Source organism: Rhinolophus sinicus, chromosome 5 (genome assembly GCF_057876585.1).
Source record: "Rhinolophus sinicus isolate RSI-liver-muscle chromosome 5, RSI-T2T, whole genome shotgun sequence".
NCBI classification, from domain to species: Eukaryota; Metazoa; Chordata; class Mammalia; order Chiroptera; family Rhinolophidae; genus Rhinolophus; species Rhinolophus sinicus.
The window spans coordinates 40,798,532-40,812,194 of NC_142505.1; the positions used below are offsets into that span (position 1 = coordinate 40,798,532).

A 13,663-nucleotide genomic window follows, 5' to 3' on the forward strand; every position below is an offset into this window, starting at 1 on the left:
ACCTGCTGAAGTCTATCTTTGATTGCTGCCGTCATTGATAACCCCAGTGTAAGTTGGGCTTGCCCACTTGTGTTACCTCCACTTGATCTTTTAATGTTCACTAATATCAACTTGAAAAATTTTGTGGACTGGTGACTGGTTTGCCAGCCAGTCATTTGCATTCAGTAGTATTTCTTTCTCCTTCTCTTGCTCCTCTGTCCCAGCAGGTATTACTCTCTCGAGAAGACACACCCACAATTAGCATTTTCTTCAGATGCTGACACTTGGTCAACAGCTGCTCTTGATCACAAGATTTAGAAGACAGTCTCCATCCTCCCAGATTGGATCTCTTTACACATGGATCTTCTATTTCTATGTCTTTTAAAAAAATAACTTTTTGGGAGACATTTTGGATTACAACTTTTCATTCTCATCTATGCAAAGAAAAGAAAGCTGTTGTGCTGGGATTTTGAGGAGGTATGTTCTTTTTCTTCTATTGCAAAATTCCATCACTTAGGCACTCAGAGCAGTATAAAATGATATAATCATGACTTTCCTCAGTAGAACTCAGTTCTCATTCATTCACTTCTTCCATCTTCTTTTATCCTATTCTCTTTTTTTCTAGAAGTTGTCATAACTCAATAAGAACTTTCTTGATGTGCAATGTAACAGCTAATTTCTTACATTCTTCCTAAATGTCATTGGACTCTGGGTTAGACTTATAAGTGATAGGAAGCAGTTTTAATTCTTATTCCTCATGTTGAGATTGTGACTTTATTGAACTGAGTTTGTTCCCATTCTGCACAGACATTGGATGGTTTGGGAACGCTTAGTATCTTTAGTATAACATATGGCTATATGCTTTTGTAATCTGTTGCAAGAAGAGGTGTGAAACAGAGTTTTGAACTCAAAATCAAGAGACTTCAGTCCCAGTTTTACATTATTACTGCCATGCTTTGAGAGATAAAGTATGTGTTTTCTCATCTCTAAAATGGGTGTATTATTATTATTACTTTTATTTATTTTTTAAGGAGGGCGCAGCTCACAGTGGCCCATACGGGGATCAAACCTGCAACCTTGGTGTTATTAGCACCACGCTTTCTCCAACTGAGCTAACCGGCCACCCCCATATCATTATTTGTTTTACACAAACCTCATGCGATTGTTGATGATCAGATGAGAAAAGCTGTGTGGAAGGCTATTTTGTTGATACAAAGGATTGTTACTGCATTGTGGAGGACTGTAGGCATCTGTCTTCTTTTCACTCTTAAAGACTCAGTTTTTTTATTTCTGCAAACTTTTTGATGATACAGTCCTATCATGAATCATGAATAAGATTTTTAAATCTCTATGCTTAATTATGGATAAACAGTAGTGTTTACAGTGCCTAATTACATTGTAGGGCTCAGTATATTTTAGAAGTGGATTTGTTGAATGTGATGCTGAGAAAACATTAGTTTGTGTGGTAAGGGACCATTTTATATGATTTATTGGATAGTGCTTTGTAACAAACCTTATTTGTTTATTCTGTGCATTTCAAATATTTATTGAATGCTTACTGTGTTCTGGGGAAGAAAATGTGACAAATATCTCTGCCTTCTTAGATCTTATTTTATACATTGTATGTAATAACAAAATAAATAAGATAAATAAAAATGCAGTTTTTTAACCTGTGGTGACAAGTTCTAATGAGTAAAGTAAAAGTGGGAAAGAGGAATAGGACATATTGAGGGGAAGGATTGAGTGTTCACAGCCTCACAAATAAGTTGACATTTGAGTAAAGGATTGAAAGAGGTGAGAGCATTTAAGAGCATTCCAGGTATAGCAAATGGCAAGTGCAAATATCCTGAGACAGAAGCTTGCCTGAGGAGTGGCAAGGATTGGGGAGGGTGGTGCTTATATCGTCGTACCTTATATAAGTGCTTTTCAGACTTCCATGTGCACATGAATTGTTAAAATTCAGGTTCCAGCTTTGCAGTTCTGAGGTGGGGCCCTTTCCTAATAAGCTCTCAGTTGCTGCTAGTCCCATTGTTCTTTGTAGGACTTTAGCTTTTACACTGAGTGAAATGGGCAGTGGTATGACATGATCTGATTTCCATTTTGACATTGTCATTCCTCTGGCTGGTTTGTTGGTAATACACTGATGGTGAGCTGGGCAAGGGCAAAAGCAGGAATACCATTTCAGAGGCTGTTGCTATAATCCAAGTGAGAGAAGATGACAGTTTGCACTGGGGGTAGCGGTGAATATGGTGACACATAGTCTGATTCTGGATATTCTTTTCAAGTAAAGTCAACTAGCTTTGCCGATAGATTGGATGTGTCCTGAGAAAGAAAGGAAGAAGTTAAGGCTGACTCCAGGGTTTTTGCTCTGAGTTCTGGGAAGGATGGCATTGCCATTTATTGACATGAGGCCTGAAAGAGAAACAAGTTTGGAGGGGAAGAACGGAGCTCAGTTTTGGACATACGACACTACAGACGCCTGTTAGACTTAGTAGAGATGTTGACTAGGTAGTTGGGTTTGTGAATCTGAAATTCAGGAGCGAGATCTGCTGGAGGTGTACCACTGGGTGTTGACAAATAGGTTGTATTGAGTCAGGAGCCTGTATGAGGTCACCAAGGGAGTGAGCAGCGACAGAAGAAAGACGAGGTTGAAGAACTTAGTTAACTCTGGAGTAGAACCGTTTAGAGGTCCTGGAGGAGGTGAGGAAAAACGATCAAAGGAGACTTGGTAACACCAGCCAGAAGAAAACCCGGTGGAGGGTGTCGTGAAGCCAAATGAAGAAAATGATTCAAGGAATAGGGAGTGATCAACTGTGTCAAATACTACAGTTAAGATGAAGGCTGAAAACCATTTGATTTAGCTGTGGTAGTTACTGGTAAACTCGGTAAGAATAGTTCGAAATGGAGGCCAACTGAGGCCTACGCTGCTCAGCCAATAAAGGAGTACACAGGAGTTGGGCTGTTAGAACAAGCGTTTATTATCAGAACACCGGTGGTCTGAGAAGGCAGGGGGTTAACACCTCCAAAAACTGCCTTAACATTCTCAGACCAGCTTGGGGTATTTAAGAGAAAATCTGGCCACTCCTCCAGAGGTGCCGGGGGTCTGCTGGAGCCTTTCCTCTGGCCATGTGATTCTCTGGTGGAGTCAGCAACCCAGGATGGGAGTAGCCTGGAAAGAATGCTAGATCATAGAGATTGTGATCAGTAAGCCTAAGGGTATTATAAGTTTCAAGGTAATTTTCTAAAACGGGGGAATTGGGTGGGACAAGGGACATTCCGAGCTCTAGCCACAGGGGGATGATCTATCCTTGAGCTATAGGTCAAGGAAAGGGGAGCCCAGCGGACTTTGTGAGGAGCCCTGCTTTAGTTTCAGTGGGTCAGCGGAGGTAAAAGTCTGTTTGGAGATGCTGCCTTTCCAATAGCAAAACATTTCTAAACGCTGATGAGATTGGGCACTTAGGTAACAATCTATAAGTCTAAGTAACGGCCCTGACAGGAGAAGATTTAAAATATTTAACTAATATTATTAGCAACTGGCTTGATTAATTGTTCATTTACAATAATATTGGAAAATATACTTTGAGATGTTTAGGGTATTCTAAACCACTGGTTCTTAGTTCCTAATTTTTTGTTTAATGCCTTCAGAGTTTTCAAATCATCCTTAGTAGTTATTATGAAAAAGAAGAAATGTGGGGATTGTCTAGGAACCAATTGGCTGTCCGCTAGCTACTTTTCTTTCCTAGGTTATAGGGCTGTAAGACACATTAAATACTAATATTTGGGTTTTCAGAGGGGCTTGTGAGAATCTCCTCACACTCCTGTCCTTTTTTTAAAAAAAGAAAGAGAATAGATTCACTTTATTTACTTTTCAAATAAGTTTAAATCTTTGAGGAGTACAACATTACATGGATTCTGTGGCTTTAGCAGGAAGGTTGCTTCGGAATTTGGCACAAACCATGCCACTGTTTCCATGAGCATGAGTTCCCTTTCCCCAGATTACTCTGGTTTTGTTCGGTTTGCCACCAGGAGTCAACAGTATTGTTCTTTGCCTTGTACACGTAAGCACATCTCTTGCCTAGATAGAATTCAGTTTCTTCTCAAGCATAAACACCTTCAATTTTAAGAAGAGCTGTGTGCTCTCTTCGGTTCTGGAGACCCTGCATATAGCTAGCAAAAATGGCCTTGGACCACAGCCTTCCAGACATATTTGACGTTTTAGAAGTCCTGTTCCCACAGTCCTCCACAGGCCCCGAGATGGCCGAAAAAGGCAGGAGAGCCACTCCTATGTATTCTTTAGAAGAAGTATCCAGTCTACGGAGCATCCTCAGCCAGATGAACTTGTACAAATAACCAAAGTAGATAGGTTATGGTTAGATGTAACTTAGTCTTGGCATTTATGGAAGATCTCTTTTTCTTCATTGGTTTATTTAAAATATATTCATTGAGTACTTTCATATATGTTGTATGTTCTGGAGATACAATGGATGAAAGTTTCTGTCTGAATGGAGCATACGTTCTAGTGGAAGTGAAGTAGCAGATTGGGGCCAAAATTTGTTAGTGGTCTCAGACTACTTACTGATTGTCCTAACGTTGTGTGTGCACATGGAAAACCCAGAGAGGGCTATTGTGAGCTGCTTTCCTTTTGATGGTTAGGTCAGTGCTCAAATATTATAGAGAAGACAGAAAACAGAGTTAAGCAATTATCTGACCAACCTTGACTGTGAAGAGAGAGGTTCAAATATGTGAAGTTTAGTATTTTCTTTTTAGATTCTTAGACTCCGTAAGTGGCAGTGTCAGGGATAGATTCCATAGCAATTCATGTCGCAAATATTTGAGTACTGATTATAGGCCGGAGGGCACTGTGCCAGAAACGATTTTTAGGGATTTTGTAGAAATATCAGCTTTGACCAGTTTTCACATTATCTTTTGCATAATGTAAGTCTAAAAGCAATTTTTATTTTTATTTCAAACATTTTTTGAATAGAAATACACAAATTTGAAACAATTAAGAAGTGAAAAAATATCTCCCTTTTAATCTCTGATGTCCAGACCCACTTAGAATCAACAATTTTACCAGTTTTTTGTGTATCCTTCCAGAGATATTTTACATGCATATATGTGTACAGGTATTTATTTATATCCCACCTTTGAAAAACTCACTTGGAAGCCTACTATTCAAACAGTTCCTTTGAATACACCTTGCTTTTTTTCCTTATAAAATATATCACTACTTACAAACTTGTGTCATTTTTTTTAATAGCTGCATAGTATTACATTTTATGTATTTAACATAATTGTATTTCTTTGGGTTTCCCATATGCCCACACAGCATTAAGACAACCCAGTACATTTTATATAACATTTCTTACATTTTAGTGAGGGTCACCTTGCTGCCCCTGAGCCCAAGCTTGTCTGGGAGAGTGATCATTATCTGGCAAAGAGAATGTGATAACCATATTTGGCCTCAACCAATCATGAGAAATCTCTAGGGGTTAGGTACATTACTACCCTGAACAAAACATGAGTTCTGATTAATGAGGAAGAAGGGAGAAATGGCTGTTGGGTTTAAAACTGTCTAGCACTTTTGCTATTACAAATAATGCTTCATTGAATATCCATGCTCCAGAGAAAAGGTGGGTATAATTAAATTTTTTACAGTATTTCCAAATTGTGCTCTCAAGAGTTGGAATCAATTTACATTCCCATCAGCAATCTACGAGAGCGCTTATTTCCCCCACACTCCTTACAAATTAGATGTGTTATCAAACATTTTGATCTTTGCCACTTCGATATCTAAAATATGGTATCACATTTAGATTTAATTTACATTGCTCTTTATGAGTGTGGTTGAAGATCTTTTTATCTATATGAAAAGTCATTTATCTTTCCTTTTCAGTGAATTGGCTGTTCATGTTAGACTTTGGTTCTTTTTCACTGATTTTTCTTTTTTTCCCCTTATGAATGTGTAGGAGCCATTTATGTAATGAAATCAGCTTATTACTAGATGTGTTGCAAATACCTTTTCCCAATTTATTAGTGTTTTAAATTTGGTTTGCTTACTTGTTTTGTTATAAAGCACAGTGTGATTATAGGATTTGTGAGTTCTGCTTTTGCTAAGCTATATGGATCTAGATCTTGAATAATGGTATAATAATAGGCATGCTTACCCAAAATTTTGTAAATGATGCTAAAACTGGGAGGGTTGTCTAATATGTTACATCAAAGAAAATCAAGGTGATCTAAGACAGGATGAAGTATGAAAGTGGCAGGATAGGTGTGATAAAAATGTAAGGTCCTACTCTTTGGGCCAGAAATGATCTGGCCCAAAATAGTTTGTTTTTCATTTAAAAGCCACCATAACGTAAGGTAATTGTATGATGTGGCTTTGAGAAGAGACTAAAATTGATGAACATTTACAGTAGACAGTGCTAGATTAAGAGAATAGTCCCTTTGTTCTTGTACTGTCAGATTATATCTGCATTATTGTGTCCACTTAGGGATTTTACATTTCAGTGAGACAATGATCATCTAAATTGTCCGATGAATGTGACCAGAATACTGAGAGCTGTAACCACTATATCTAATGAAGAACAGTTGAAGAATTAGGAGCTGTTTTGGTATAGAAGATAATATTTAAAACTTAGCTATCTAACTGTATTTGAAGAGTTGTTTTAAGCAAGAGGGAGCAGACTCCACATCTGTATTGCTCCAGAGGACAGCAATAGGTAGAAGTTACCTCAGAAGTGAATTTCATCCCGGTAGGGGAGACCTTTTGCCCAGTAAGATTTGTCCAACCGTGGAATCAACTAATTTGTGAGGTCGCTGTCATTAGAGATAGCCTGGATGATTGTCTTCTGGAGATATTATAAAAGTGTCCCTGCAAGAGTTTGGACGACATGAGCTTTCTTGTCCTTTCCAACTCTTAAGATTTTCTGATTTCGAGTACCCTCTCTCCTTAGTGCTAATGTTGGGAACGATGAGAAAGTGATGAAGTCTTGTTGACTTTAGTTCCTTAATAACTGGGGAAGACAAAAATTAAATGTTTGCCAACCAGCAAGAGAATACAATCCTGAAAAGACAGTTTTTAAAAATGTATAAAGTAGAAAAATAGAATACTAGATCTATACATGGAATTTCATTTTTATTTTATTTATATTATTTTTTTCAGCAGAAGGCTTTCCATCTCTTAAGTCTTTCAAGGGCATAATTGGGGACATGTTATCCTCGAGGATTGTTAGATAGAGTTTATAATTTATACTACATAACAAGAAGTAAAGCTTGCTATAGTGTAGAAGAAGGCATTGATTTGTATGTTGAAAGTAGGTTTAGTCTTCAGCTCTGCCACTTGCCTTGTGCAGTGGGAAATTTAACGATGAGATTTAATTTTCTCATCTGCTACTGGGGGCAGTATCTACCTTTCAGAGTTGTGTACAATGGAAATAATTTATCCTAAGCTTAATGCCTGGCACAGTCATGGTACATAGATGGCATACAATTAATGCTAATTATTAGTAATAACTATTCTGACAACACTGCTTACATTTTTGGGTCTTCATATGTGGCAAGGTAAACTAGGAGAGATAATATTAACAAATCCATTTGTATTTCCAAGCTTTACAAATACAGACTAAGAATTAACTACTGGTATGTTTTTTCCCCCCACCACAACTAATTGCCTAGTTCTGTAACACCAACAGTGTCCAACAATTCATTTCAATTCTGACACTATCTACCTGTAGTTAGTGTCAGATCCTACAAATTAAAGGGCTCAGTTCCACAAGACTTGCCACCATCGTAGATGCCAGTTGCAAGTCCTGGGCCACCTATACTTTGCAACAAATTTGGGGGTTCTTAAGACCCCCCCCATTTGAAAATTGGCTGGCATAACTCACAGAACTTGGGAAAAATACTTTAATTACACTTATAGGTGTGTGTTTTTTTTTAATAAAAGATACAACTCAGAAACAGCCAAATAGAAGAGATGCATAGGGCAAGGTATGGGAAGTTTTCTTGTCCTCTCTGGGCCCAGCACCTTCCCAGTACCTCCATGTGTTCGTCATCCAGAAGCTCGCCAAACCTCTTTGTTTAGGGGTCTCTGTGGAGGTTCCATTACCTAGGAATGAATTGGTTAAATCATTGGCATTGGTTGGAGGCAGAGCATGAAATGTGTTTCAACCTTCTCATCACATGCTTGGCTCCTCTGGCAACCTGTTCCCATTCTGAAGCTGTCTGGAGCCCACCTCATTAGCATAAGCTCAGGTATGGTTGAAAGGAATTTGTTATGAATAGCAAAAGACACTCTTATCACTCAGGAAATTCTAAGGCTTTAGGAGCTCTGTGCCAGGGACAAATACCAAATATATATTTCCTATCATACCACACTGTTATTACATAAAACCGGATCTTGTTTTTAGAGCAGAGAGTTGAATTCAGAACATCAGTATTGAATTCCTTCTAGGTCATTGATATGTTTCTTTATTGGGTCACAGTGCCACTGCTTTGATTCTTGCTAATGTAAATAACATTTGTTTTGAGATCGTTAGATGAAACACGCCATTGAAACAGCTAAATGCCATATTCCTGAGGGGTGTTTATCAAATTTCAGTACTGTTTCTTTCTCTGCCTAGACTTCTGTGCTCAGATGGCTGTAGTTTAATCCTGTGACAGAGCTAATTCTTCAGTGTGATGTGACAAAAACAGATCATTTTTCCAACAGGATGGGCTCATTTTTCTTAAAGTATTGGGTCATGGGTAGAGATGCCTTTTGAAGGTCATAATCTTTTTAATGGTAAACAACAGCATGTGAATTTTCATAGCCAGGACAGGACGGGTAAATTGTTTGGAATTCCAAATTCTTTCCAACTTTAAAGCTTTTTTCTTTGCCTGCTTATTTTAACATGCTTGTTCAAGATGTGGACACTGTCTTGCCCTAATAACAGAAATTTCCTTGGAGAGAATGTAAGTTTTAAATTAATGTTTTAAATGTTTTTAAACATCTGTGGGAAGTATCTTGGTATACAAGAGGGGGCACTGGCCTAGCCGAGTTCTCCACACACATTAGGCTCTCAGTAAATGCCTGTTGCAGGAATTAGAAGCCTAGTTCTAGCCTTTGCTACCAACTACCTGTGTGACCTAATTAGAATCTAATTTCTCATCTTTAAAATCATTAGAGTCCCTTCTAGTTCTGATTCAGTGATTCAGTTCATTCTTAGCCTTATTTTTTAAAATTTTGTTTCAGTATGGCCTTGAAGTCAGCTTTTTGAAAACAGTCACCAAATAGGCTGAATTAGCAACTGTTGTGAAATAACCCACTCTCTGTGGCTTCAGTTATTTACTTGGCCCTGTGTTCTTTCTTTACTCTGATAGAGTAGATTTTCTGTTCACACTAGGTTGGGACTAGATACTTATCAACAAGTACATTTCTTAGCACTTATCCAAAGAGGATGGAGTGATATATAGATGATAGGAAATATATATTTGGTCTTCATGGAATGACTGGTCATTTTTCCGGCCATATATATATTCCTAAATGGTACCAGGTGCAGTATAGTTCAGGTTCTGAAAAATACTATTGAAGCTGTTTTATTTAAGAAAATAGTTTTGTTGAGATAGGTTTAGAAAATTCTGGTCAGTTGACCCAATTTTTCAACATTTTCATATATTTTCCTCATGTTTTAAGTATGTCATGCTTCGACAATGAATGTCAAGTGTACTGAAGAAGTGTGGTATGACCGTCAAATTTCTAATCTGATTTTATTTAGGGTTTGCTTAGTTTCTTTGTGTAGCTAGAGAATTTGCATTACTTATTCAAGTATTCTGCAAGAACAATTGCCGTTTTCTCTTCTACTTTGCAAAAATAACTTTCTTTTCCAGTGTTTTAATAATTAGGCTTTTTTTTCTTATGGTCCTGACATGAGATGATAGATTTGGCCATGAATTTCAGTTTAAGACTGATGTCAGTGTTTACTGGCCCCCACATTAGCATTCTTCTAGATGGTCTAATATTTGCTAGTAAAATTAAAAACAAAATAATATTTTTTTCCCTGGTACATGACAATGTGGAGGCTAAGGAGGATCAGGAAGCCACAGGTCTAAGCTGCAGAGTTAGTGAGTGTTTGTTGGATGCCAGCTGTGTGCTCACTATTGTTAGGGACTTGGAATTTGATGTGACACCTTTCTTCTGGAAGCCTACTTTCCAACATGAGGAAACACAGTTTACTTTTGAAGGACACTCAATTTATATTATTGAAATTCAAATAAGGGAAAGACTAGGTGACTGAAGTGGTTAGAGGAGGATTTGATTTGAGGCCTCTATTTGGATAAATGTTGGAAAAAAGCGATAACATTGCAGGGATGAAAATAACATGAATGAAAGCATGAAGACAAATTAGTCTTACATTGTATGTTTCTGTATTTATGAGACTAGCCTACCCATTTGTTGACGTTTCGAGCTTAGTTTTAAGTAAGGTTCTTTTAAGATGCGAAGGATGAATATTGAGAGGTAGAGTTGAAACAAAGGAAATGGGGAGGTGTACCCCTTCCCCAATTCATAGGCAGAATGAATTGGAGGGGGAAGAGACTTGCATGGGTGAAGATAGTTGGAAGTGTGTTGTAATCCTGGAATAAGATGAAAAAAGAATCCAAAAAAACCTTTTTTCTGTCTTCTTATGAGATAAACATCTGTAAAAAATATTGTCTACTGATAAAGAGTGCTCTCTCAAAGCATTTGTTTTATCAAGAGTATTTCAAGCTACAAACTGAAACTTTATGAAGTCAGTAGAATGGGACAAACCATTATTTTATGACAGTTTGCCAGTGAATAATATTAAATTAAACCAGTATATGAATTTTGTATGTTTATGATAAATAATACCAAGTGTATTGAATTTCTGATCTTCCCTGGATCTGTGAGCCCAGAATTGTCTGTAGCAAATAGTGAAAATATAAAATGCAGCTGTGGGGCCTTCGTATCCTATTAAAGCACATGAGAATGAATGACTCTAAATCATAAAGTGTATTTATTTCATAATCTCAGTTTAAACATTAGTGGGGTGAAGATCAGGTTAAGGTATCAGGGCACCAGAATAGTGGTTATATTCTATTTTGATCTGCATATCCTATTCTGCTATTGATGAAGAGCGGTAGAGTCCAGAAACTGTGGTGTGCGGTAGCTCTGATCTCTGGTATAAGCTTCATATGGGTGATTCTCAAATCTGTACCTTCAGCCTAAACTCCCTACTGGTTCCTGAAATTCAACATCTTCCACCAAATTCATTGGCATTTTGCTATGATCTATTTGCATTCCCATACAACTATACTTCCTCTAATTTTACTTATATTGATTAATGGCTTATGATTCACTTAGCCAACTAATCCATGAAACTTGTGGTTATCTTTGATTTCTTCATGTTCCTGGCCTTGATGTTGATCAAAGAGTGTATATTTTACTTTTGAAATGTTTTTTCTTCATTGAGCCTTTAGGATATTCATTTGTTCACTCATTCACTTACTTATTCTGACATGTTTATTGAGCACTTAATATGTGCTAGGCACTGTACAAAGTACTAGGGATATAGTGGTAAATAAGACAAACTGGTTTCCTGCCCTTACAGAGTTTATAATCCAAGCTTTCATCATTTCCCCTGCCTCCCCTTTGAGTTATTGTGATAGCCTTCTTATTTTTCCTGGTTATAATTATAATACTTACCGTGTTTCCCTGAAAATAAGACCTATCCGGACAATCAGCTCTAATGAGTCTTTTGGAGCAAAAAGTATTGGTATTGTATTATATTATACCTTGTCTTATGTTATATCAGACCCGGTCTTATAGTAAAATAAGACCGGGTCTTATATTAATTTTTGCTCCAAAAGATGCATTACAGCTGATTGGCTAGGCCTTATTTTCTGGGAAACATGGTATTTTAAGAAGTACAAGGATTATTGATATGTATAACACTGAAAGTGGGAGACACCCTATATTCTCATCCACCAGACATACCACTGATGAAAATTCGATATCATTTCTCTAGATTAAAAAAAAAAACAGCCAAAACTTTCTAACACATCACTTTGCCTCTAAGCCTTTTTCTATCTTTTACAAATGTTACCAGACGTATCCTGACTATTGAAATCTGTAGTCTTAGCGTTGTGAAACTTGTCCGCATTTAGAGAGGCAGCGGTGGTAGAGCAATAGGGAGATTTAAGTTCCAGCCCTTTCACTTGCTGTCTGTGTGACCTTCAGAATGTCACTTAAGAGCCTCATTTCCCTCATCTATAAAATGTGAGATAACAGCAAGGATCTCATAGGATTGTTCTGAGGATCAAATGAGATGATGTATTAAGAAGTACTTTGAAACTACAATATGCTGTACAAATGTGAGCTCTCTAAATCTATAACTAACAGTAGTTTCATATTAGTATTAGTTTTTGTCTTCAATTTACTGGCTCTTCCTGCTTCCTATAACTTTGTTTCTATTTAGGCTTGATTGGTAATTTTCTTACCAGACTGAGCAAAAAACTGAGTGGCAAGAACCTCCCACAAAGAAGTTAAGGTTGTACCTGGGTAATGAGAACCGCCTGCTGCAGCATACTGAGTGAGAACCCGAATGCTGCCACCAGTGTCTACATAGGTGCCTGTCATTTCCTAAGGCTTTTCTTTCTTTCTTTTTTAAAGCTAATACTTATGTTGTGCTTATTGCATACCAGGTTCTAAGTGTTTTCTATTTAATCTTTACAATGACACTAAGCATAGATTCTATTATAACTCAAGGGAAATGAAGGTTAGCAAATTACTTTCATGGTGGTTGGTGCTGCAATGCTTTGAAGCCTTCTTCTGGGTAGAGCTCAGGCTTGTTATAGCTGCACTTCACACATTTGCTTTCTAACCACATATTTGCAAAAGATTACTTCTGTTTGCTTTCATCAATAGGTTATTGTAAATTTTATCTTGAAGGCACAATAGATTTTGGGATAAATAAAGGTCCAGGAGTAGTGTTTTGGTCCAACTTTGAGTTAGAAAAATTTGGAACAAATGATAGGTGTTGGTTAGGCACACTGGTAGTATTTCATAAATCCCTGATTTTGTCAATTCTAAGAGGAATGTTTTTTGTATTTTTATGTTTTGAAATTATGTTCATTTAATATGGTAGTATTTCCCCTCAAAAAGCTGTTATGCAAGTAAAGGTGTGTCTTTTAATCAATTGATGAGCTCTAGAATCAAGAAAATACAGTAATGTTTAGTCCATTTGACTGTAATATTTTTGAGCTAACACTCACTTGCAGTGTGCCATTCTTGGCCCCTGTACGTAGTCTGCATTTTCTGTACTGATAGTTAGATTCTCTTTTAGGCAGCTAAGATTGGAGTTGCTATGGGTTCTGAGACTCAACTTTGTACACTTACTCTACTTTTTAGAGCTCTTGTTAGAATATCTTTATGACTCAGAGACGGAAGTACCTCATCTGAATATTTTCCCTTACTAGCTAGCGACTATCAATTTAGTGAATTGCTAGCTGAGGGGGGAAGTTAGATAATTTCACTGGAGACAGGGCCAGAGTTAAAACTCAGAAGGGCAGTTAATGTTTATTGGATAAATTAAAAACATTGTTTTATTTTGGGAAACCACCTCCACCCCTGTCCTTGTCCCTGTTCCCTGGCAACCAGTAATCAGTTCTGCATCTCTAGTTT

General features: G+C 37.3%; 1 protein-coding gene and 1 pseudogene across 13 annotated transcripts in view; one reads left to right on the forward strand and one right to left on the reverse strand.

The window, feature by feature from the left end:
* TMCC1 (transmembrane and coiled-coil domain family 1) overlaps window positions 1-13,663 on the forward strand; it is a 177,216-nt gene that overhangs the window by 9,856 nt on the left and 153,697 nt on the right. For 5 of the 13 annotated variants that reach the window (XM_074312955.2, XM_074312951.2, XM_074312949.2 and 2 more), the window contains exon 3: window positions 207-456. The exons of 7 other annotated variants lie outside the window; for them this stretch is intronic. The gene's annotated coding sequence lies outside the window, so the exon portion shown is untranslated. Of the gene's footprint in view, window positions 1-203; window positions 457-13,663 lie in introns of all 13 variants that reach the window. One more of the 13 variants, XM_074312950.2, reaches the window with a different exon arrangement.
* Window positions 3,858-4,184, reverse strand: LOC148758238 (large ribosomal subunit protein eL33 pseudogene; annotated as a pseudogene).